Here is a 25,850-nt window from a genome sequence, read left to right on the forward strand (position 1 = left end):
CTCTGTGTGTCTCTCATGAATAAATAAATAAAATCTTAAAAAAAAAAAAAAGACTCATCCATTCTAGACCCCAACTGCAAATACAGGAGGCCACAGAGCAGAGCCCGTGCATTCGCCTGCCCTCCCCCAACCCAGCTTCAGAAAGAAGACAGGCAGCCTGGGGGGATTCCTGTCCTCTGAAAGGATAATGCATAATCTGCAAATTCATAAATCACTAGGACGCTCTCGCCCGTGAGCACATTCAGTGAAGGGAGGACCTTTAATGCCTGTAAAATTTTACTCTGAAGGAAAATTACTTTAGTTCATTAAACCTTCCTGAAATTTTGGTGCCTTTAAATCCACGGTGCTCTCTGCACATCCCCCTCACAACCTACCACTTCATTCCTGCCCCTACCTGATAGCCGGAGAGTTCTTTGTTTCCAGCCAACTGGAATAAGGACACTCTTTACCAGAAATAGTTGACGATGGTAATGTAACAAGGATGCTAAAATGTACCCCGCTGGGACTAACTATTAAGAGTGTACTTTTCAGCTCTAGCAACATCCCAGGGTCCTCCTCCCACCTTGAGGAGCAATACCCCCACCCCCAACCAGGGAACAGAAATTGAATATTGGCAGTCCAAGATCTCCAGTACAAGGATGTCTGGCACCAACTGGACAGCCTGAACTGGGCTAGATGTGTGCCAAATCCAGAGTGACATAGAGTGCTTCCTATCTGCAATGAGTTTATGATCTAGTTAAGAGGACAAGGAAATAGTACAAAATATAGAAACTTTATCATACATAAGGCACAGAATTTCACAAAGCTGTTATTCCCTTCCCTGCTTTTTATAAAGTCATTTCACTAACTGTGGCTTCCTGTTTGCCAGGTAGTATGGATTCAGCACTGAAAAAATAAGCCAGTTTCTTTGCACTCATAAAGTTGACATTCTGGCAGGGGAGATAAATAAGTCAGTATGACATAGTCAGACGATGGTGAGTGCTATGAGGGTGCAGTGGGAGGGGGAAGCAAGGAGAATCAAAGAAAAGAAGATGAAGGAGCCCAGGAACATCCTCTAGGAAAAACCTGCACTCCTGCAAAACCTTGAATGAGCCAAGAGGTTAAGTCATGTGGCTATCAGGGTAATCAACATTACAGGCAGAGGAGCAGCAAATGCAAAGACCCAGAGACAGAGCTGTTCCCAGCATATTCAAGAAAAAGCAAGGAGACCAATGAGGCTGGAGAGGAGAGTAGCAGGAGATGAGGTCAGGGAGCTATCCGGAGACTTAAATCTTGCTGGAACTTGTGAACCAACTTAAGGATCCAGTTCTTACTGAGTGAGATGTGGAGCTGCTGAAGGATTTTAATAGAGGACTTTATTTTTAACAGGATCACTCTGGTTGCTCTGTGGAGAAAGGCAAGAAGGGGACACAGGTGAATTAGGACCCTGTTGTAATCACCCAGGTGAAATACAGCGTGTGTTAGAACAGAGCAACAGCAGTGCACAGGGTAAGGGACATGATGTTTATATATTTTGAAGGTAGTGTCAGGCAGGAGAGCTGACAAATTGGATATGGGGTATGAATGAAAGACAAGAGGATGACCCTCAGAGTTCAAGAATAAGCAACTGGAAGCACAGAGTTGCCATTTTATGAGATGAAGACTATAGCAGGAGGTTTGGACGAAAGATGAGAAGTTTAGCTTTGAATATGAAGTTTGAGATGCCTAAGAGAATTCAAATGGAGAAGTCCAATAGTCAGCTGAATAAATGAGTCTGGAGTTGAGGGAAGAGAATCTAGGACAGAAATATCCATTTGGGAATTGTCTGTAATTAGATGGTATTTAAAGGCACAAGACTAGATTAGATCGCCAGGAGAGGGAGTGTGAACGGAGTAAAGATATGAGGATTGAAAGTTGGGGTGTTCCAGCACCCAGAGGTCAGGGGAGTGAGAAAGGGGAAACCAGCATGTGTACAGACCTCTCAAAATAGGCACAGTGGGTATCTGGGTCTTGCATGAATGCTCACCAAATGGTATTTACTACAGGAGGGACCCTCAGTAATCAAACAAGATGGCCTTCAATTGAGACCAGTAAGCCCCTTTCCCCAGATCTCCCAGTGTTTGCTCTGTGGGCTCCTCTGTGGCCACTGCTGTGGCAGAGTTGGGGCCTTGGCCTGGTGTGACATGGACTTCCTCTCACCAAGGTGACATCGATATGACCATTGCTATGTTGCCCACCTGTCATCTTCAGAAACCAAGGCTGAGCCTCACTGTGGCACCTGGTGGTTGATTACACTGCACCCCTCTCATCACATATAGGGAACAATTTCTTGTCTGCAATTGCTTTCCCTACTCACATTGCTTATGCTAAGGTCCAAATCTTTCCATTTCAGAATTCCTTATTCACTGTCATGGTATCCCACACAACATTACTTCCAACAAAGGAACTCATTTCACAGCAAATGAAGTGCAGTAATGGGCACATCCACAGAATTCACTGGTCTTACCACAAACTTCATCACCCAGAAGCAGCTGCCCTGATACAATGGTTGAATGGACTTTCAAAGATTCAATGACAACCCTACCTGGGAGCAAATGCTGTGAAGTTGTGACATTATTTTCCATGATGTACATTTGACCAAATATATGGCCAAAATGCAATGGTCTGTGAATCAAGAGGCAAACATGGTAGTGGTCCTCTCATTATGGTTCCCAATAAGCCATCCCACAGTATCTTCTTCATGTCCTCACAACTTTTGATTCTGTTGAGAGAGAACTCTTGATTCCTAAGGAGAGAATTGTCAAAAAGGGGACACCTGATCCACTGAACTAGAAGCAGAAACTAATACCCACCTATTCTGAGCTTCTCCTGCTACCACTGAAAAGAAGGAAAAGAAGGGGTTAATTAAGAATAGGGGATGGAGAGGTGCCTGGGTGGTTCAGTGGGTTAAGTGTCAGGATGGAGACAGCCCCAGGTCAGGCTCCCTGCTCAGTGGAGAGTCTGCTTCTCCCCCTGCCCCTCCCCCATTTGTGTTCCCTCTCTCTCTCTGTCTCTCAAATAAATAAATAAGATCATTTTTAAAAAAGAAGAAGAAGAATAGGTGATGGAAATGGATGCTCACAGTAGCCAAAGGGGAGGACTGTGCTGTGTCCTCTCAGTTCTCTTTCCTGCCTATGTATTGTGGGTAACCAGGACACTCAGAATTGTATTTCTAAGACTCTCCTGTCATGCAGCTTCTGGTTTGACCCAAGGGGGGAAGTTGTGTACCAGTAGGGACCAGTAGGAAAGGGGAAAGCTACTCTCTTCCCATTTCTGTTTTGCAGTCACAGCAGCAAAGGAGCTGCAAGAGCTCCAGCAGGGGGGCTGGGCCTCGGTGAGGGAAAGCTCAGATCCCTGGGTCCCCTGCAGGGGCAACTCAGCACACAGGACAGGGGCTCGGTGGTGGGGAAAGGAGAGACCTGTGACCTCCCAACCTCCCATACAGTTTCTTTTCCTCCTGTGCAGGGGCCTGTAAAGGTTTCTGCAGTCATTAACCTTTGAGCAACTCTGTCTTTCTCTTCCTCACTCCTCCAGCCTTGTACATAATTCTGCATTAAATGTCTTCCCTTAGTAATACTGGAGTCAGAGACCCTCACTGATGCAGAATGGACTACGAGGCGAAAGAAACCCAGGAAAGTGTGTGCACTGGGAGCCAAGTAAAGTGTTCCAAGGGGGAAGGAGGGATCAGCTGTGTGAAGTGCTGCTGATAGTTCATAGATGAAGACTGGATCATTGGATTTAGGTGAGGGGGCACTGCAGCAGCCTCCAAAATCACTAGTTTACTTAATTTCTTAGTTTCTTAATTTCTTCACCCCTCTTCCATCCTTACACCAGAATGAACCTTCTAAAGCAGAGGCTCAATCCTGTTACCTACTGCCAAATAGTCTCCATTGGCTTCACACTGCCTTTAAAATCAAATCCAAATTCTTCAGCATGACTCAGAAGGTTTTCTGAACCTGACACCTCTTGACATGTTAACCTTCTTCTAGGGACCCCTGGATGGCTTAGTGGTTGAGTATCTGCCTTTGGCTCAGGTCGTGATCCAAGGTCCCAGGATAGAGTCCCACATTAGGCTCCCCACAGAGAGCCTGCTTCTCCCTCTGCCCATGTCTCTGTGTCTCTCATAAAACAAACAAACAAACAAACAAACAAACAAACACCTCCTTCTAGAGCCACTTTCCCAAATGACATCTAAATTCCAGCCACACTGGAATACCCATTTTTCTCCCTGTTCCCTGCTCCCGGGCTTTGGCACAGGCTCTCTCCCCTTCTTGAAAGTCCTTCATCCACTCTTCACCTGCCAATCCCCTTCTCGTTCCTCAAGGCCCAGCTCAAATGTCATAAACACTCTCATACCCCACCTGTCCTCTAGGATAGAATGGATTCCCTCTTCATCCATGTTCCTCTAACTTGTTGTACATACTTCCAATTGTGCTACTTGCCAGATTAGATGAGAATTTTCTATTTCCTTATGTATGTCTATCATCAGGCCATGCGCTACTTCAGGACAGGGACCCTGATTTTCTCGTTATTGTGTTGTAAGAGTATTATTATGCACTTCCCACAGCCAATGAAGACACAACACAGTCACTGAATTGGAACTATTGCCATAAGTGTTCGGAGGAGGAGATGAGTCTGGTCTGGGGTAATCAAGGTCCTCAGAGAGGAAGAGAGGTATAAGTGAAGATCTTCAGAGATGGGAGGAAAATGGGAAGTTCTCGCCCTCTTCTTTTGGAATATTTGGTAAATGCCTTCAAGGGTGTCTTTTCCTTAGATAACTTATGCAGCCAAGTCTCTCCAGAAGGAAAATTCAAGGTAGTTTGGGAGAGAACTTTATGAAGATCTACAAGAGGTTAAGAGAAAGAAGACACAAGGGCAAGAAGGGAAGATAGTGAAAACAATCTTCTAAGTATGACTGTGTTCAGTTTTAAACAGCTGTTTTTCTGTAAGGACTTCTAGAAAAGATAAAGATATATACCTATACCCGATGGGATGTAGGTTAAATGAAAATACTAGATCTAATGACAAAAGCATGACTTGACCAAGTAGGGTGGCTTAGAGAAGAACAGAATAAATCAGAAGAAGCAGAGGTGGGCCACTGATAATATCCTGAGCACCTACTAAGTGCCTAACACTGTGCTTGATGCTCTATGGGCATTACACAGATAATTGAAATAAGCACAGTGAAAAGGTGATGCCCTTATCCACATAATCCCAATGAGGAAATCGTCCAGTTGGTGCCCAACACAGATGTGTCTATTCTTGCCTGATCCAAGTAAGAGATAAGAGATTCAAAAATTAGTAAGCATTAGTCATCCCTATTTAAAACAGGGCTATTGTTAAGAAAGTACTTTGCAGAATTTAGTTGCTGAATAAGGTAAGTGACAGATCAAGGAAATGGAAATACAGTGTTGTTGAAACAAGAAGCTTGTGGAAAATGGCTGTTGAATAGTAGCAGGTTGTTCTGGTTTTGTATAACTAGCCATTAAAAATTAATTAAAAATCCATTCACTCTCATTCCCTAAGGGACTTTGAAAATGAGAGAGACAATCATCTCCTGGAAATGATTTAGGTAGCATGAAGCCCAGTAACGGGGATGGGGCCAAATGACCCCAGAATTCCCTGCCAATGTCTGTATTCCATGATGATAGTTCACCAGAACTAGAGTTCATTAGCTCAAGGTGTGCCATTAACTAGGAGTCTGAGTTCATACTTTCCTATGTGCCTATCACCACCTCCAGCTGACCACCACCAACACCCCCTGAGGAGGGGACCAAGGGCAGGAATAGATGTGAGCAGAGGAAAGATGAAGTGCTGGCCCCAAAGCCACTGGAGTGAAGCTTCCAGAGATAATCTTCCAACGTAAAGGAAAATATAAGCAATCTGTTTCCCTGGGAAAGGAACAAAAGTTCCAAACCAGTCTTGGTGTGTAATCCACATTCTGCCAACTACTCTCTGTATGACCTTAGACAAAAGGCTGACCCCAAGGAGCCTCGATGTCCTCAACTGGAAAATGAAGCCAATATCATTTCTTCCATTGGACTATTTTGAGGATTAAACGAAAGATATCTCCTGCCAGGTGCACGGTAAGCCTCAGCATGTATCAGGTCCTTCCCATCCTGGTTTGTCTCTGAGAAAACCAGGTCATTTGCCATCAGAGTAGAAAAATGCCATGTCCCAAGAGGGAGCATGTCACTTCTTTAGTGATGACAACTTGAAGCTTACAAATAAAGAGCAACCTCGCCAGGCCTCTCACTGATGTAGAGATGAAAGCCCAGAGCATTCCCTGAGTGCTGGTGCTTACTTTATGTGGACATGCATTGACAGCCTCAGCAATGGAAAGATCACAGGTCCATCAAGTCCATTTTGCCTGGTGTATGATCTTACCCACTTGCCTCTTTTCATTTCAGGGTCTGTCTCTGCCAATCCCGCCAGCAGGAGCATGCACTCTCCTTCCTTCTGCCACTCCTGTCAGGGGCATCTTTCCTTCTTGGATCTCAGAAGCTGAAAGAGCTCTCAGCCAAATCATTATAGCTGCTGACCCCAGTGGATTTTCTGGGGATCAGCCATTCCCCAGATTGGAAGTAGCGATCAGCCTGAGGTGCTTCAAATAAGTCCAAGAGCAGGGACTGAACTAGATTGTAAGATACCTCATGGCAAATACAGCAGCTGTCTTATTTGTTCCTTTATCTTCAACACCTGGGACAGTGTCTGGAACACGTGCGTGCACACACACACACACACACACACACACACATACACACACTCTCACACATCTATCCCATGTTTACAAGGGCAGAACATATGATCTATCACAACTCATCTTTTATCCAACCCTACAAATTACTCTCTCATGGGCTATGCACTGTGCTAAACATTGTGAGAGATGGAGAGACAGAAGACACAAAGTTCCTTGCACTTTCAGTGCAAGAAGAGAGATTAGTATTTACACAACTTTCACCTTTGGTGAAAATTGGAAATGGTCTGACTTATACCAGGCTAGACACATTCTACCTAATGGTTCATGTGAGTCTCACAATAACCCTGCAAGGATGACATATAATAGTAATATTAATTAATAGTAATAATTATTTCCAAACTGGGACGGACTAGAGGATGACCTCCATGAAAATGTTTACAAGGGGTAATATTTGAGCTAGCTTATTTTAGAAGGTGAAGAAAGCAAATGTGTTTTTGTTTTTGGCTAAGGATGCATCACAAGAAAACACAAGGAGGCTAGAATTGTGAGTCATATTTCAGGACCAGAAGGTGGTCTACTTCAGGTGCACAGAGAAAGAGATGAAGACCCAGACTGGAGTCTGATAATGATGGTTTCAAATGCCAGGTGTGTAAACTTCCTAATGTTTCTGTAACAGATCGTCACAAATGTAGGAGCTTAAAACAATACTACTGTATTATGTTACAGTTTTGGAGATCAAAATCCAAAATGGGTTTCAGTGGCTAAAATCAAGGTGCCAGTTAGGGCATGTTTCTTTATCCCTTCTTGAAATTGTAGGGAAGAAACCATTTTCCTGCCTTTCCCAGATTCCAGAAGTTATACCCATTCCTGGCCTGTGGCTCCTTTCCATCTTCAAAGCTAGAAATGGCTCACTTTTTCTCACATTATATCAGTCTCTCACTGTTTCTCTCTTTCTCTTCCTCTTCCCTCTTTAAGGATCCTTCTTAAAGGATCAGCCAGAGAACTCCAAGATAATCTCTTTATCTTCAGCTCAGCTGAATACAACCTTATTTCCATTTACTATCTTAATTCCCCTGCATCATGTAACCTAATATAATCACAGATTCCAGGCATTCGTATGTGGACATCTTTGGGAGGTCACTATTCCGCCTACCACGCCAGGTTAAAGAGTTTCTACTCCACTCAGCAAACAGGTCCAGATATCTAAGTGCTTGAGCAGGTGAATGATTTGTTGGTACCCATGTTCTGGAAACAAAACTGTCAGAGTATGAAGGGTGGATCAGTGAAGAGGAAAAACAGGGAGGCCAGTGAAAAGGTTACTGCAATAGTCCAAACCTAAGAGATAAACTATCTGAACTGAGGCAATGACAAAGGGAAAGAAAATAAGGAGGAAAAAAATGCTATGAAAATTTTTGCTAAAAATTGCAAATGGGGCATAATTGAAAAGAATGGAATCCAGGATGCATCAGAGGTTTCCCAGAAGTTAATGTGCTTCATTGTAATTTGAAGGTGTGTGCTTGAATCCAGCTCCAACAAGTGTTACTACAGGAGGACCATCTTGCCTGCTTTCATAACTTAACACTCATTTCATGCCCCAGGTTGGTGGGATGAGTTTCCAACTCAATTTTCTGAATCTATACATTCTCCCTTTCTTTGGAAACATGCTTATGGCCAAGTTCTCCCTCTACCCACTGTTGCTCTTGCCCATCTACCTAAGAGATGGACAGGCATTTTGTTATTGCCTAACCAACTGCCTAAACTTCTAAGAACATCCACCCCTTAGATTAAAATTTCTTGGACTCAGCACATATCTGGTCACCTCTTCAGCACATTCACAAACCATTTGCCTAGATCTCACTTGTAGATTGCCCAGATCACCATGTTCATCCTGAGTTGGTTTTGTTCTATATCTTGACCCAGGATGGCTGAGAATTGGGCCATGACAACCACATTTTAGGGCATAACAGATGAGGGGCTGCTCCATTCTTATAGCAGGGAGTAGAGAGGGGGAATAGATTTTAATCTGTTCAAGTTCTTGAACAAGCACTTAGTCAATGTGTACAGGTCTATATCGTATATACTAGTAAAAGGACCATCCATTCAAGCAAGAGAGTGCTTGTAAATCCCAGACATTAGAGGTAAAGAATATTTAGTGTGTAATCAGGGCCATACTATACCTAGAGAAGAATTGCTCCCCTCTGGTCTTTTATTGTTGCCAGCATTCCCCTAGCAGCCAAACCAACGTCCCCACTAGAAAGTTATCTGGATCACCTAAAATAACACAAGCCTAGACTCTGTCTCCATATAACTCCTTGAAAAGGAGCAGAACTTCCAGCAGCTGATGGTGGATGATTTAAGGGTCCTCTCTCATGTAGCCTAGGACATAATAACAAAGAACACATAATTTATTTGTATTGATTCACCAGCACACATTTGATCATATCTCCTTGTCCTTCCTTTTGCTAAGAATCCATGGCCACGATCCTGAGAAATTTATCTTTTGCAAAATATCTCTGTAAAAAATAAGTTCCTCACATATCTTAGCTATAGCAAAGGAGTCCAGCCAGGAAGGCTTGCCAAGGAAAAGGCGAAAGGGAGCCGACAGGCCTTCTTGTGTACTGACTCTGGTCTAAACAATCTCCCTCCACGATATGAAACAGAAAAGTATGCGTGGTAACTAAAGCCTTAGTTTTTCCAACAGGGACCATTAGATATAAAAAAAGAATTTGGGTACAGATCAGATTCCTGTTTTAGAGGAATAAGGAGTACAGAGAGGCTAGGCTGGTCAGGAGCAGAAACAAGTTTGGACCTTGTGACAGACTGAGGTGGCATGAAAATGCCCAGGTGTTCAGCACTGTTTCCATTTAACCTTGAATGCATAACCTTCTTGTACTGAGCATCTACTATGTACGTGGTTCTGCTCCAGAAGCTAGAATAAGTTAGACATAGTTTCTTCTCTCCAGAGATTCTCAATCCAATGGGGGTGGGGAGCAAGTAAACAAATATTTACTGTGATTTCTGCACTAGTGAGTGTGCTTAACTGCACTAACTCAAGGACTCTGGTGACACTTTTAATCCTACAGTACAGGGGCTCCTCCCAGTCCAGAATGCAACAGGAAACAGTGGAGAAAAAGAAATGGCTTGGCATTTTGACCAGGATGATCAACATGGATGGGCACAAGGAACTTTAAACCTGATGTTGAACGTGCTGAGTGATCACGCAGAAAGGAGCCATTTGCTTTGAAATTGCTGTATCCCTTGGTGTCCCATAGAGACGTGGCAGCAACAGGATCCTCACCTTTAGCCTATTTAGTTGCCCCTGGCATTGAGGAGACTGGTCTAGTAGACCCCAGAGGGCACATAAACCCTCCCTCATGTGTTCCCCGCTCCCTGTCTCTCTCTGCCTTCCAGGATCCCCCCAGCCACTCTTCAGGCGTCAACTCCAGTTTGCCACCGTTGGCAGAATCTTCCATTACCACAGCCATACACATCTCTCCATCTGTGGTCAAGTTATTTCTCACCATCTCCCATCTCATGCGTTTATCTTACAACTTGACCTCAACACTTCTCCCACTCAGTGGTGGAGTTCATGTCCCAGATCTTCATTACTGCCCCAACCAACAGTGTATAGGGGAAGTCGTACTAAGTGACTTCCAAGGCTACACTGTGTGCCCTTAGGATGGTCATTCTCAGGGTCCCAATGCCACACGTGAGGAAGTATCAACCAGCCCGCAGCAGGAGAGACCACATGCAGGAGCCCCAATGTTTCAGCCCACAGCCCAGCCCAGGACCCAGTGGAGAGGAAGCATCAATCACCAGACATAAGAGAAGACAGCCTCCGATGACTACAGCCCTCGCCAACAAGTCAGTCTTGGCTTTGACTCATTCAGTGAGGCTCCAGACATTGCATACCTCATGCTTGATCAAACTCCTTGACCCACAGAATCCAGGAACATAATTAAATGTTGTTCTTTTGTATCACTAAGTTTCAGGGTGGTTTGTTATACAGAAAAGATACCTAGCGTAACATTCAAAAAACATATGCAGCATTTAAGGCAGAAAGTCATTAGACATATGGAATTATTTTTCAAATGATTTGATTCACAAAGCCCTAACTTCCATAGGTGGATTATATACTTCTTGAGAGAACACATTAGAACCTCACGGGCATCTTCCACAGGCATACTAAATACCAGATGCCCTGCAGAATAGTCATCAAGGACCCCTCAGACCTATCCCCTCCTTGAGGAATGCCAGATCTCAAAGAGCACGATCATTCCCCTCAGCGTTCAAGCCAAACATCCTGCTATATTCCTCCCCAAACCACATGCAACCCCACCCCACTCTTCCACTCCTGGGGTTCATCTCCCACCCTTCTATGCAGTCCCACCTCTTCCCCAAGTTCAAACCCTCATCCTCTCTCATGAGCACTATTGCAATTACCTCCTTCTGGTCTTCCCGCCTCTAGTTGCACAAGCCTCTGTTCTGCAAAGTGCCAGGCTGCCTTCCTAACATTCAGATATGATCTGGCCATTCTCAAACTCCTCCCTGACTCCCTACTGCCTGTGTGGTAGAATCAACTGGGACTGGCGAGGCATGAGGACCTTGTCCACCTGCCCTGACCCAGGTCTCTATGTCTCTATCTCTATTCCCTGTAACCAACCCTTCACCTTGGGCTCTATTTTCTGGGTTACTCATCTGAGCCAAACAACAGAACATGATTTGAGTGACTTTTTCCAATTTTCTTCACGATGGCACATAACCACAGCATTCGGGCTTAATTTATGCACTCTCATATTCTCTGGTCTCCGTCTCTCTGTCTCCATCTTACTCCCAGCTGAATTATCTTACAGAGCCCTCTCTAGAGCCTAGGGCTGTGCTCTCCAATACCACAGCCATTAGCTATACATGCTTATTTAAATCTAAATAATGAAAATTAAGTAAATAAACAAAATTGAGTAAATAAAAATTAATAATTCAGTTCCTCAGTCACACTAGTCACATCCTAAGCACTCAGCAGTTGCATGGCTAGTGACTCCTATTATACTGGACACATCATCTCTATCATTGCACAAAGTTCTGTTGAATAGTGTTGATCCTGAGATCCTTGACTAAGAGTTGTTCTTAAAATGTAGTTCCCTATTTTCTCACCTAAAGTGCAGACTTTAAATCCCCATTACTCATGTAATGGAGAGCTAGCTTCTCCATGTTTTCCAGAATCTATGCCCTTTTCTTCTGGGAACAATACGTCTTAGGGGAACCAGTCTCTTCCCCTGATGAGCCATATGGTTCAAGCAGCACAGACCAAGGCACTGACCCTATCCTCAGCTTGAGGAGCTCTATTTATCCTAAGCCAATCATTCACCCCAGTCTCATGGTATAGTGATTGGTTCAGGCAAAAATGGGTTACCAAACTGGAACCAATGACATCCAAGATGAGTCTTGCTGGGGCTTCTGGGAAATAGAAGCATCCCCTTCCTTCCTCAGGTAAGATCAGAAAAGACCCATGTCTTCTGAATAATATGGACTGAAGGTGTGAGTTCTATGATACTATGACCATTTTGCTATCTTGAAAGGAGTGCCTGAAGTTGCTGAGGGAACACTGTGTGAGAGCTGAGGATGCAGCCAACACTGCATAAACCAGAGGAGAAATACAGGAATGCATGTCCTTGCATTTGAGCTGCTGTATCAACCCTGACCTGAAGCTACTAACCTCTAGTCTTTTATGTCTAAAAAGCCAGCAAATCCTTTCTGTCTCAGTTCATCCATGTCCTTAACTATTACACTTGAACTACCCCAGCCACTCTGTAGGCCTCAGGGCAAAGTCAGCTCTCCCACAAGGCCTGCTCAGACTTCTCAGGACAGACTGTTACTCCTTCTTTTATATGACCCTCAGTGCATCCCAGCATCACAGCAACTCCTTATTAGATTGTGATGTTAATTTTTTTAAAGATTTTATTTATTCATGAGAGAGAGAGAGAGGCAGAGACATAGGCAGAGGGAGAAACAGGCTCCATGCAGGGAGCCCGATGTGGGACTCGATCCCGGAACTCCAGGATCAGGCCCTGAGCCAAAGGCAGACGCCTAACCACTGAGCCATCCAGGTGTCCCATGATGTTAATATTTTTTATCTTCTTACGACATTGTGAAATATTTGAAAGCAAGTTTTGAGCCTCTCGATCATTCTTACAAAGAAGTAAATAAACAAACATAGGCCTACCTGATACACATTAGATGGTGCTAAGCATCTGTTAGTAAGTAAGTATTTCTACGATAAATGGGAGCCAACTGATAAATTTCAGTTAATAGCAGTATAGTAGCAGGACTACATCCACTACTTCGTTTCACCCTCAGAGCAATCCTGTGAAGTGCCACCACTATCATTCCTTTTATAGGGATCAACCAGAGACTTGGGAATATTATGTAATTAAGCAAAGTCCCACAACACATAAGTGACAGCACTTGGTATATTCTAACTAAAAAACATGGCTCTTCCCTCCTCCCAGTGTTTCATATCCCACATTCCTCTTGATTAAGGGTGTCAACAATTCAACAATTTCGGAATCAAGGCAGCTTGTATACACTAGAATCTCTGCTGGCTAACCCTCCCTCAAGGCTGAGTTCAAAGTCAACTGAACAAAATTATTCAAGATGGAACCATAGACTCAACCTCAAGCCAACTGTTTCTTCAGAGCTCAGTGGTTAAGGAAGACACGGGAAACCTCAGGTCAAGCATGATGGCAGCATGAAAGACGTCAGCTCTCTGGAAGCAAGGACCATGATACTTCTTCTGCAGTCTCCTCCCACCTCTTGGCTCTCCTGATGCCCAGGCTCCACCTGTACATTTTGAGTCACACTCACTTTCAGTTTCTGCCTCCAGACCACATACCTGGCAGGTCTTGGATGGCAGGCTCTAGTTTTTCTTCTAAAATTGGGATTTTGACTCAAAAGAGCAGGCTCAGTGTGAGTTACAGGTGATCTAGTGGAAAGGAAGGAACACACACACACACACACACACACACACACACGTCTCCCACCGTCCAGGACACTGAAGGGTCCAGATGGACAGACAGTTCAAGGTATGGTTCTTCTCCAAGGAAAAGTTAAGCCTAGAATTACAGGAAAGAGATCATTCAACCAACCAGCATGTACCCAATACCTAAAATGCGCCAAGGGCTTCTCAGGTGTTCTGGATGTATGAGGGAAAGATGAGGCACCTACTGAGACAGGTAAGTGAATGGGAAGCTGAGAGGGAGGTATGGTGGGAGGGAGAGTCAGAGACAGAAAGTGAGATGGAGATATGGTTGTATGTGCATGTGTGTTTGTATACACATATACAACATACATGTGCAACAGGTAAGAACCTCTCCAAGTGTAATTAGCAGACCAAGGAATCAGACACATTTAAGGAACCTACTAAAAAATGCAGATTCTGTTTCCCACCCTTGGTGCACTGAGATCTGTGCCCAGAGGTGATCTTCCCTCTGAAACCGCACTGGGGTTGCCAGCTGTTCAAGGGCTCTGTTTCTAAGCAGACTGGGATCATCTGTAGGAACCTCCAGAGGAGACCAGATGGCACAAGTGCCTCTTGGAAAGCTAGATTTATTTCCAGAACTCCAGTGACTCAAGATAATCAAGAACTACATGAGAAGGTCCTCCAGGAGTTACTGTCTGCAGGAAGGTGACGGGAGGCACAGGACATACAGGAGTAGGGCTAAGGAAATAGGAGCCAGAGAATATCTGCTAATGACTCCCAAATGTTTATTCCCAGCTGACCCAGAACAAGAATGAACCTCCACTTTAAGGACCTTTTGCAATGAGACCTATGGGTCAGTAGGAGTCCAGCTTCCTTTTTACTTATGAGCATCACTCAAATGCTCCAGGAGTCTCTGATTATCTCAGGCCTGAACAGCATGAGATACAGCACAAACAAATCCCACCCCTGCCTCAGTATGGCAGGATGCAGGCACTGGAGCTGACAAGCCACCAATGACAGGACATACTTGTCCCACCTCATGGAGCTCATCTTCACCAGACAGCAACACCTGCATAGGAGAGCCCCCACTGTGTGCTGAGGATGGTGGGGCTCTGGGCACATGGGAGGTTCTCAACAAATCTTTGTTGATCGGATGCACGCAAGAGCAAAGCAACTCTATATATTTTTTAAGATTTTATTTATTTATTTAAGAGAGAGAGAGAATACAAACAGAAGAAGGGGCAGAGGAAGAGGGAGAAGCAGACCCCCTGCTGAGCAGGGAGCCAGATGCGGGGACTCTGAAATCATGACCTGAGCCAAAGGCAGATGCTTAACTGACTGAGCCACCCAGGTATCCTCAGAGCAACCCTTTAAAAAAAAAAAGGAGCAAAGCACCCCTGAGCTCCTGGGGTATATCCTAGTGTATAAATTATTTAACAGAGAAGAAATACCCTAGAAACTGAATGTCTAGTAGTTAAAGCCCAAATCCTGAACACAAACAGCCCTGAATTCATATTCCAGCACCACCACTTCCTGTGTGCCTCCCCCACCCCAAGAGCCTCTCTCTCTACCTCTGTATGCCTGCACATCGACATCAGGTCAGTGTGCCTGTATACACGCCCGCAGTAAGGAACAAAGAATAAAACCATCAGTTCAAACTCAGTTATTGGCACACAGAAAAAATTGGGCAGCATTAGGTGGTATTAGAATTAGCTCTGGAAGGTTCCATTTCTCTTAAAAGCTAGAGGAGAGAGGGATAAGAAGTGGCAGGAGATGGAAGGTAGAGGAAGGCCATTCTAGGTAGTACCAATCTGAGAGTCCAAACAGCCCCCCAGACCAGGTTCTGTTTTCCCCAGAATCCAGCTATGGAAGCTCAGGCTCAAAGAAGCCAAGAAACCTCCACGAGTCACTCAGTGCAGAGCTGGGGTTCAAGTCCAGTTGGACCTCAAAGTCTTTGTCTTTCCTTAACACAAGGTGATATGTCAAAGCCTCTGGTGTGTCTGGAAGGTGACTGAGCAGAAGCCCATCCCCTCCTGGTCCCATGGGCACAATTAAGAATCCACTAAAGCTCACAAACTTCCTGCACACAGGACCTGGGACAGGTGTCATCAGTGTAATGTGGAAATTAGCTGAGAGGGAAAGGACAAATATAAGAAAAACAACGAGCGGAGTGATGCAGTCAGTTCTATTTTTCCTTATACTGGAAAGAACCATCTGGGTCTAAGACCCAAAGCTGTGCTTGGGTCTCACTTAAGAGTGAGAGTATCTGAAAGCAAAAAACAGATAGTTTAACCACAAAGAAATGAAGAGTGAACCAAGGCAGGACAACTACCTGGTGGCCCAACTTCAACAGAATACAGAAAAGCAAATTAACTCCTTTCTGAAATGCCAGAATACTATCTATTTGAATTAGCAAAAATTAATTTTGAAGCTATGAAGTATACACATATTCTAAAGAAACAAGTATTCTCTCTACTGTATGCTGGCCCAAGCCTGCCAGGGAACATTCTTGCAGAATGACAAAGCTATTTATGCCCATTACTCTGCTAATTCCACTTTGGGTAATATACTTTTATATTCCAAAGAAATCATTCAAAAGTAGAAAAGAATAAAGCTATTTGTATGGAAATATTCCTAACACTGCCATCCCTCACAGGGGGAGAGAAAAAAAAAAAACAATTAAACAACCTAAACACCCAACAGCACAGTCATATTCGAGCAATTAATAGCATACTCTATGATGGATTCCACATTGTTTCTGCAAATTGAACATTGAAGCTACATGCTTAGATTAATACAGGGGGGAAAATGCAGAAACATACTAAGCCACAAATTAGAGCAAAGAGTGTGCTGATGCTTATTATAGCTACATATAAATATGTATATCTACTGAGAAACCTGTTTGGTATTAATGAGATTATATTCTATAAAGTTATATACATAATGAAAAACTGGTTTTCTTTTAGGTATTGACTTAGCCCAAGGCCTACCTTCTTAAAAGTATGTCTGTTTAATATGTAATTGTGGCAATGCAAATACGTATCCCTTTATAGATGATCATAAATGACAATCAAGACAGAATAATATTTTTAAATGAATGGTCATGATGAATCTACTTTGGATATCAATTTCAAATCCTTATTTATTTATATTTAAATGTATCCAAGAATGCTATGTTACAGGATCCCCAGTGGCCAACTTCCACTACTGTGGTTTGCCATTATTAACCGCTGTGCTTTAGTCAATGTATCAACAATCATCTTCTGTTAATACTGTTTCTCTGTCCTGGCTCTTCTTTCAGATTGCAAGCTTTTTGAAAATAGGGACTGTGTCTTCCCTTTTCTTCCAAGTGTATCCACTGAGAGCATCTCTGAACTTATCATTCACAGACGGGGGCTCAATTAGGATTTCATGATGAAGACAAAGGAAGAGAAAAGGAAGAACAATTATCAACTATATTTACAAGATGTAATAATGCTGGAAGACTAAAAATAGGAGCTACGTACAAATAACTAACTTGCTGTGTTTTATTTTCGCAAAGGCCTAGAAGCAAATAAAATATTCTCCATATTCATTCATCGATAAGTCATATTCAGAATGTGCTAGTGATACGAAGATAAATTAAACCTGGTCCTGCCTGCACTTCCCCCCGAGTATTTCACATTTAGTGAGTCTGATACAGGAACGTACAATAGCAATATAAAGAGCGTGCCTTTGATGGGTGCCAGCATGAAGTTCCGTCAGTAAAGAGAAGGCTCTCTTGGCAGGCTTCTGGGAGGAGGACTGATGCTAAGCTGAGTCTTAAGAGGATGAATACAGGGGAGTCATCAAGAGACAGTGGTTGGTGGTGGGACAGTAAGGGAGCAGCCTTCTGGACAAAGGGACCAACATCTGCAAAGGCAGAGGCATGATGATCAGGAACAGCGAGAAGATCTCAAACACAGGATTTGAGTTAGGGCCAGCTGAGGCTGCTCACCATAAGAGCCTACCTTCTGAGGAGGGTCTCACTCAATTACTTTGGGCGGTATGTGTCCTTGGAATGGGAAAAGAGGGCAGGAAGATGGGAGGGAAGACACATAGAAAAGGCCAGTGACACATCACTGAAGGGAGAGATGGCAGAAAGCATCTGAACACCGTCTCCGACATGAAAGGAAAGCTGGTTTCATTTCCTCAACATGCCTTGAGACTCAAAACACCACCACTCCCACTACAGCAAGGGCCTAGCAACTTGGAAGCTACTCAGACAAGAGATATTCCAGCAGGATGTTACGTGATTGAGAGAGAACACAGACCAATTTCTCCATGGTAAATTGTAAAGTTACTCTGGAAGAGTGTGGGAAAAAAAATCACACGTTTTCCTAAACAACTCAGAGAAACCCCTCCAAAAAAATCTGACTCCCCCAGATACACTTTATCAATGAAAGAGGCTTTTTTTCCTGCTCAAAGGAGCAGATTTTAAAATATCTAACGTGTTGACAATAATGATCAAAGGAAAATATCCTCTTTCTTTCCTCCTCAACAAACCTATGAAAATACTGTTGTCCTGGTTACAAATTTTGTTTCATTGCAGAGACGGATTATTTTCCTTTAACATAACTTTTGGCCAGCCCACAGGGTCTTCAGTGGAATATTCTCATTTGGGGCCATCAGCACCACCCACCCAGGAAGAGAGACCCAGAGGTACAGGAAGGACCAATCCAATTGTCCAGCCTTGAAGAAAAGAAAGTCTCTCTGTGCTGAGGATGTGTGATATGCTCACACCTAGTCACACTGGATATTAACTGAGGTAGCCACAGAAATGCAACATCTGGGGTTCAATCATTTGACAAATATTAATGAAGCCTCCTCTATGTTCTAGCCACCAAGCTGTGTGTGTGTGTGTGTGTGTATGCACATAAAATAACCTGTCCCCTTTCTCAGGGAGTATTAAATGTAAAGATGTAAAGAGTAAAGATGAGACTTGTAAACTAGACAAAGAAATAAATGTATAATTACAATGAAGTTTCTGAATTAAAAAAAATAGTAAAAGGGCTGTCACATCCAGAGATCAGACGTGCCCTTTAAATGGATCATGAGAAGCAGTTGGTCACTCAAAGAACAGCAGAAAGAAAATCACAAAAAAAAAAAAAAAAAAAAGAAAAAAGAAAATCACAGCCCTCGCAATGAATGACGGCGGTGGAGGCCCTGAGGCTGAGAAGGCCCTGGCACCCTAAAGAAACCAAAAGAAGTCAGTGAAGCTGGTGAGTGGCAGATCAAAGTGAGATAAAACTGCAAAGGGGGTGAAGCAGGCAGGGGCCTTGTAGAACATGGAAAAAAGAAAACTATCCTAAGGATAATTTGGGAGCTAAAGACCAAGATGCAGGTGTCTTCGAGGTAGAGGTTGAGGCAAAGATGGCTCTAGAGAAAAAAAAGAGGTAAGTTCTTCCTTCTGTTGCTTAAAAAAAAAAGAAAAAAGAAAAAAGAAGCCTTAAAATTCAGATTCCCACCACCCACCTGTAACACCCTCATCGATAGGAAACTGGAGGTGAAACTGGCCCACATTTCCTCCCAAGTCAACTACTCTGGCTATCCTTTGGGAGGCTCTGCGGGTTCCTCTTTCCCAGCTGAGATTCCCAGGGAGCCACAGAGTGTTTCCCTACTATCTGCTCCCCCAGCCCTGCCACAGGGCACCCACCAGCCCCAAGCTTCATCCAGACCATCTGACAAGAAGAATCTGATTTTTGGCTGAATGGCTTCTGTAGGGGGCTGGGCTGCTCAGGCTCTAGTCTCTCCCATCCTTACGCACTCAGGGCACAGCGTTATTACTCACTGGAGTATTTCAACACCATGTGTTGTTATTATTTAAGAAAACAAAGCTTTTTATTTTTGGAATCATGAGCCAAGAGTGGAGGTGGAAAATAGAAAGGAAGTCATATTTTTGAGTGGAAGAGGTTTTATTTGCTATTTTAACTGAGATAATACAACAAAATCTAGGTCAGAGTTTTTTTCTTACTGTTTTGACTAAATTAATAAGAAGAGTTTCTATAGCAAACAAAAGCCTGGCATAAGGTGGGGACTGAGCTTGGGCCAGGATGCGCCCCCTTCCCCAGCCTAACATGGATCTGCGGGGCAGCTCTCTGAGACAGATGGAAGTCTCCACTACCCCACACATCTAACTCTTGAGGCTGCTACTACCAGGTTCATCTTTTCTGATGCATATCTCTGGGGCAGGCAAGTTCCTTGGTCTCCAAATATCAATCGCTTCACTGCTACCAGCTAAAGCCTGCAGCCCTCGGTCTAGAATGCAAGGCCCTCTGCTGTCTGGCTCTCTCACCACCTCCCCAATCTACTCTCCTAAAGGAACCTCTGCTCTCCATTAACTCCCCGCTTCTGATCCCCATCCAGCTCTAACTCTTCCTTCCCCATTCCATAAGGCTCATCCTCAACCCCAGTCCCTCTCTAGAAACCCAGTGAGTAGGACAGAAAGTACAGATGTAGGTGGAATCTGTGACTCTGCCACTTGTAGCTGGGTGACTTTTGGCAAGTATTTAACTTCTGCAATAAGCCTCAGTTCCCTCCTCTGGAAACCAAGTAGGAGGCCCCTGCATTTCAGGCAACTGTGGGGAAGAAAGGAGGCAAAGCACTATTCCTCCTTTGTGCCTCATATCAAGTTCCCTCCCTTCTCAGAACCCAGCCTCTGCTGCCCCACGCTTTTTCCTATACATGTGCACTTACTGCAATAACCATCCTGTCCTGGTGGTGACTATTTGCAGGTCTGACACCAAGAAGCTGGGGCCTCTGAAAGCAGACACTCTGGCTTTCCACCTCTGTATTCCCAGGAAATGAGCAAATAAAGGAAGGTATCAAACACCTGGCCCAGCCCCTACCACACAAAATGTGCCACTAAATATTTTCCTTTCTTATATGGTATTTTAATATGTTGTCTTGTGTTGGAATTGTTGTGTGCATGCCTTATGGCTTTCACTGCATTTTAAGTTCCTTGAAGCCAAGGACATGTTTTAGTCATTTTTTTTTCATTTATTTTTAAAGTTTACATAGAGTAAAACTTACTTATTTTGGAGTATAGTTCTTTGAGTTTTGACAAATGCATCCCGTTGTATAACTACCCATCTTAGACATTTTTAGTTCTCTCTGCGTACTTTATCTCTCTATAAGTGTTTACCGAGTAAGTGAACAAAAACTGAACAAACGAAATAATAAATGGGGCACCTGTGTGGCTCAGTGGTTGAGCATCTGCCTTTGGCTCAGGTCATGATTCTGGGGTCTTGGGATGGGGTTCCACATCAGGCTCCCCGCAGGGAGCCCCTTCTCCCTCTTCCTATGTCTCTGCCTCTCTCTGTGTGTCTCTCATGAATAAATAAATAAAATCTTTTTTTAAAAAAGGAAATAATAAGCATACAAATACTTGCTGGGAAAGTTTGCACAATATCCACCTGGAGAGTTCTTGAATCACAGCAAATCCATGGGCTCAAATTCTAACTGCTCCACCAACTTTCTACAAAGCAATTACTTAATATCTATCTGAAATCTTTAAAAAAACACTTGTACCCTCTAGCCCAGTATGTATGTTTCTAAGACAATGTACAGACAAAACACTCAGATGCCCACAGTGGTTTAGGTTCCAGGAAGAACAGATTAGCATTGTTTATAACAGCAAATTACCAGAAACAACATGAACACCAACAATCAAGAAAAGGTTAATTATGGTACTTCCATATGATGAGATAAAATCGTATGCTCATATACATATTTTACAGTATTGAATATAATGTACAATTGTGCAACATCAAGTGTAAAACGCAATCTATAAAACACTATATAATACAAATGTTTTAAATACATATGCATATTTGTACATTCTGTATAAAGACAATGTGAAACAAAAAAAATTTATATAAAGTATTAACCTAATTTCACAGAATAAATGCTCATATATGCAGACATAATCATCAATGCATGATAGTGGATATTTATTTTCATTACATATTTTTATATTTTCTAATTTCTTACAATAGATACTCTAATTTCTTTTATAATCAGAAATGTTCTAAAAATAGTCTTTAAAGGCCTTTATTTCTGCTTTAAAAATCTCATAACCTTTATTTCATCTCTAGATGATTCAGTGGTGGCTAAATTTTAACATTCAATATGTGGCATATGGCTCTGCTGAAATGAGAGGGTGCTTTTCTGTCTGAAGCATGTTCAGAAATAACCCGTCCCACTGGTGGGTGACACATTTCCTGCACACCTACAGGAAGCAGACCCTGTGCCAAGGGGCTGAGGCTTCCACGGTGGTGACATCAGGGGAACGTCAGATAAAGGATGCTGGGCAGAGTCTGGGACGTGTAGAATGGCTTCACCCTCACCACCAGCAGGTGCCTGACTTCTCTTAGCTCGAGACCACGCCTCTTTCCCTTCTGCATCCCCAGCAACTCACAGAGTGGCCAACCCACACAACAGACAAGCACAAAGCGCCTGTTAAATGAGGATGGGTGAGACATGAGTAAGAGCTGGGAAATAGGAGAGGGAAGATATACTCTGAAAGTACAGAGGGTCTTGCTTTCCTGGAAGACACACATGGCCAGCTGCCTGTAGTGATGGCCCCAACTGTCACACCTCTCGGCACCCCATGTTCATTTCAAGTTGTGACTTGCAGCTTCTGTCGTCAAGAGCCAGAAACTGTTACCCCATCCTTTGAATCTGGGTTGGTTTTGACTTGTTCTCTCCCCTCTCTAAAGAGGTGCTGGGCCTGAGCCTAGGCCCGAAGAGACACTGTGTTTCTACTTGCTCTTTGAGACCCCTGCCTACCCACCAGGAGCACACTCGTGGGTTAGCCTGCTGGAAGGGAGACACTCAGCTGGCCACCACACGGGAGCCCAGCCACTGGCTGGTGTGTGGAGGAGAGCGGATGCATGAGGAATCCCAGCCAAGACCAGAACAACTGACCAGCTGGGCCCAGCCCGAATTGCTGACTCATACAGCTCCAAGCCAATTCAATGTTTTTTATAGCCACTGAGTCATGAGAGATGTGTGACAAATAGACCTTTATTTCAGCTTTTAAATCTCTATTTATATATCTTAAAGGTACCTAAAACCCAGTGCACGTAAAACAGAACTCTTGTGCTCCCTCCCAGAATCTCTAGTATTCTGGGAATGTCATGATTATCCTTCCCACTGTGTGTGACAAAAATCTAGAAATCATCTTCAAATCCCCCTTGTCTTCACCCACATGTTTCTATATCCAATGCATCAAGTTCTGTTGATTTTTCCACCTCAGGATTCTCCAATCCATTTACTTCTCAGTCTTTATCATGAACATTTCCCTAAATTACCATCAATCCATTTCTGCTGTGTGACTCTGTCTACTTACTTTACTACTCTGAGCTTCTGTTTCCTGGACTGTAAAATAGGGATAATACCAGGACCTGCCTCAGAGAGTTGTGTACGTTAATGACATAATGTATCCGAAGTGCTGAATAGGAGATCTGATAGAAAATAAGCCTTCAGTAATGTTAGTTTGTTTTCCTTATTCATATAAGTACACAGGACCCATTATGATGGGCCCCAGTCTTCTAATATACCAACAGTTGCTACCATCTTGCTTAACCTGACAGCAGTGCAAACCGCCTTCACCCAATGCCCCATTCTCTCACATACAGCTCCAAGCCAATTCAATGGCTTGGAATTCAATTTAAAGGCCTCCAGACCTTTACACATGCTTTTTCCTCCATTTGGAATGTCTTTCTCAGCCATCCATTACAGATGGACTCCTATCCATCCTTCAAAACTCGAGTCCTATTTTTACCTCCACACTTTCACCTCTCCCTGAGCCCTCCATCCAAAGCTTAGCAGTCCTCTAATCAGTCCCTTGTTCACACTATCTCCATGCTCCATATGTGTTCCCATTTGCACATTATCATAATTTAGTTCTTTATATCCATCTCTATTTATTGTTAGCTAGTTGAAGGTAGAAGCTATGTCCTTATACCTTGGCAGGTAAAATAGTGCCCAGTACACAGTATGTGCTAAATAAATGACTGGTGAGTGGTGAAATAAAGATCCATACTTATGTCCTCTGCCACCTCAAAGAAGCAGAACGTACCCTGAATCAATGGAACCAACTTCGTCTAGGAGCTTTAAGAGTCTTAGTTCTTTCAGTGCCAAAGTAACTGGCACCCATGTGGAAAATATTTGCTGTCACTCCCCCACCCAGATTCCAAATTCTAGTTCAAAGCCAAGTGCCTGTCTCCCCGCCAGGGCAGCCCACAGCTTTACTGCAAATGTTTCCCTCAGCTCTCCTCTGTGCATAACCTTAGCTATATTATTTACTACCGTGAACACCATAATATGTATTTAAATATGCTGTAAAGGTCAGACAACTGAGCCATACCCCTTCCCGGGAATCCATTTCACACCACGGCAGAGTCAGGCCTCTCAGCACTCACTCAAACCCAGATTTGAAGGTAAATTATGAAGGCTTCTTTTTTCTGGTGTGAGGACAACCTCATCATGCATCATCTTCTATGGAATAATAGCGATAAATCCATCTGTTACAAGCTAGGATAGCAGCAAGTGTTGCAAGCCACAGAATGATTTTAACTTCTGGGATGTCACCCTCACATTCACAAAGTTCATCTATAAAAATCAAGCTGAAGTGTAAAAAATAAGAAGGGAGATGGAGAAGGCGCTTGGCAGAAAGATGCTGCTTGCCCACCAGCACCAATGAGAGACACTCCCAACAGGTGATTCTTGAACTTTTAGAAGACCACTCCTGTGGCCTCCATCTGGTCTAGTTCTCCCTTTACTTTTCCTTGCTCTGAGCCTTCAGTTTGGCTCTCCTTCATTTAGAGGCTCAAAGAGTTCACAGAAATTGATGAAATGATGGATCCTCCCTCCACAGAAATATACACTCAACATACAATTTTCCACTCAACATCAGAGGCTTCGTGGATCCCCCTAAAGCCTCTTCATGGATCAAGAAACCCAAAACTCCTTCTGTGTCACCTGTAATTAAGTTCCCATTCTCTCTATGCCTAGACTTAACCTCTGGGCTCACAGAAAATCAACTCAGAGGAGTCAAGCTAAAAGCAGAAACACCTAGACTTGATCATTAGTATACTGTTTAGAATCCTAGCTCAAATCCTCTAGTCAAGGGCACCAAAGTGAAGCACTGGGACCATGGTTTTTAGCCCCCTGATAACCCCAACAGAACAGGTGCTCGTTAGATTTGAGTGGTACTGGAAAACCAAATTACTCCCATGAAGCACCTAAAAATCAGCTAGGGGTGATAGCTCATGATTTGTCTTCCCCTATTTTGTCTACTTATCTAAACCCTACTTGTTTGAATGAATTAATCTGAGTGTCTAGAGTTTATCTTTTCATAAGGCACACAGAAAGCTCACATACACCAGCCAGTCCACCTCTAGTATTTCTGGTAGAAATCAAATAAGTTTTCCCAAATCATAGGATGTGGCATCTCTTCTGGTTTCCTGATCGGTATCAATTCTCCAAATCTTATCCTATCTCTACCAGGAGCTTTGTTAACTTCTGAATAATGAATGTCAACTTTTAAAATAAGTGTATCAGGGGCGCCTGGGTGGCTCAGTAGGTTGAGCATCCACCTCTTGGTTTCAGCTCAGGTCATAATCTCAGGGTCCTGAGATGGAGCTCCATGTAGGACTACACGCTCAGCAGGGGGTCTGCTTAAGGATTCTCTCTCTCTCTCTCTCTCTTTTTCTCTCTGTCCCTCTACCAGATTGCTTGCTCTCGCTCTCTCGCTCTCTCAAATAAATAAATCTTTAAAAAAATAAGTATATTAGGATCCCACTTCCATAATGCAGCTAAACTCATGGAAAGGGACTATACTAAGCTTAAGTTGGTGGATTTTACTAGTTATGTGACAGTCATAGAGCCCTTTCATCTACTTTAGCCTGTGTATCTGTATGATGGACATAACCAGGCACACCTTGCCTACTTCTGGGGTTTAAGAGTATGTGGGATACTGTAAATGAGGGCACCTTTATAAAAGTACCAGGTATGATAAAGAGGAAAGAAACTTATGTTCACTTTGTGCCCCTCCTACAAAGCAAGGGCCATGAAAGAAACTTTCAACAATCTATTTCATCCTCTCTACAGTCCATATAAACAAAATTTTAT

General features: G+C 43.4%; 1 protein-coding gene across 2 annotated transcripts in view; it reads right to left on the reverse strand.

The window, feature by feature from the left end:
* Positions 1-25,850, reverse strand: part of SORCS3 (sortilin related VPS10 domain containing receptor 3) — a 586,644-nt gene that overhangs the window by 422,039 nt on the left and 138,755 nt on the right. The gene's annotated exons all lie outside the window — the stretch shown is intronic.

The sequence above is a fragment of the Canis aureus genome, chromosome 29, assembly GCF_053574225.1.
Source record: "Canis aureus isolate CA01 chromosome 29, VMU_Caureus_v.1.0, whole genome shotgun sequence".
Classification (NCBI taxonomy): Eukaryota; Metazoa; Chordata; class Mammalia; order Carnivora; family Canidae; genus Canis; species Canis aureus.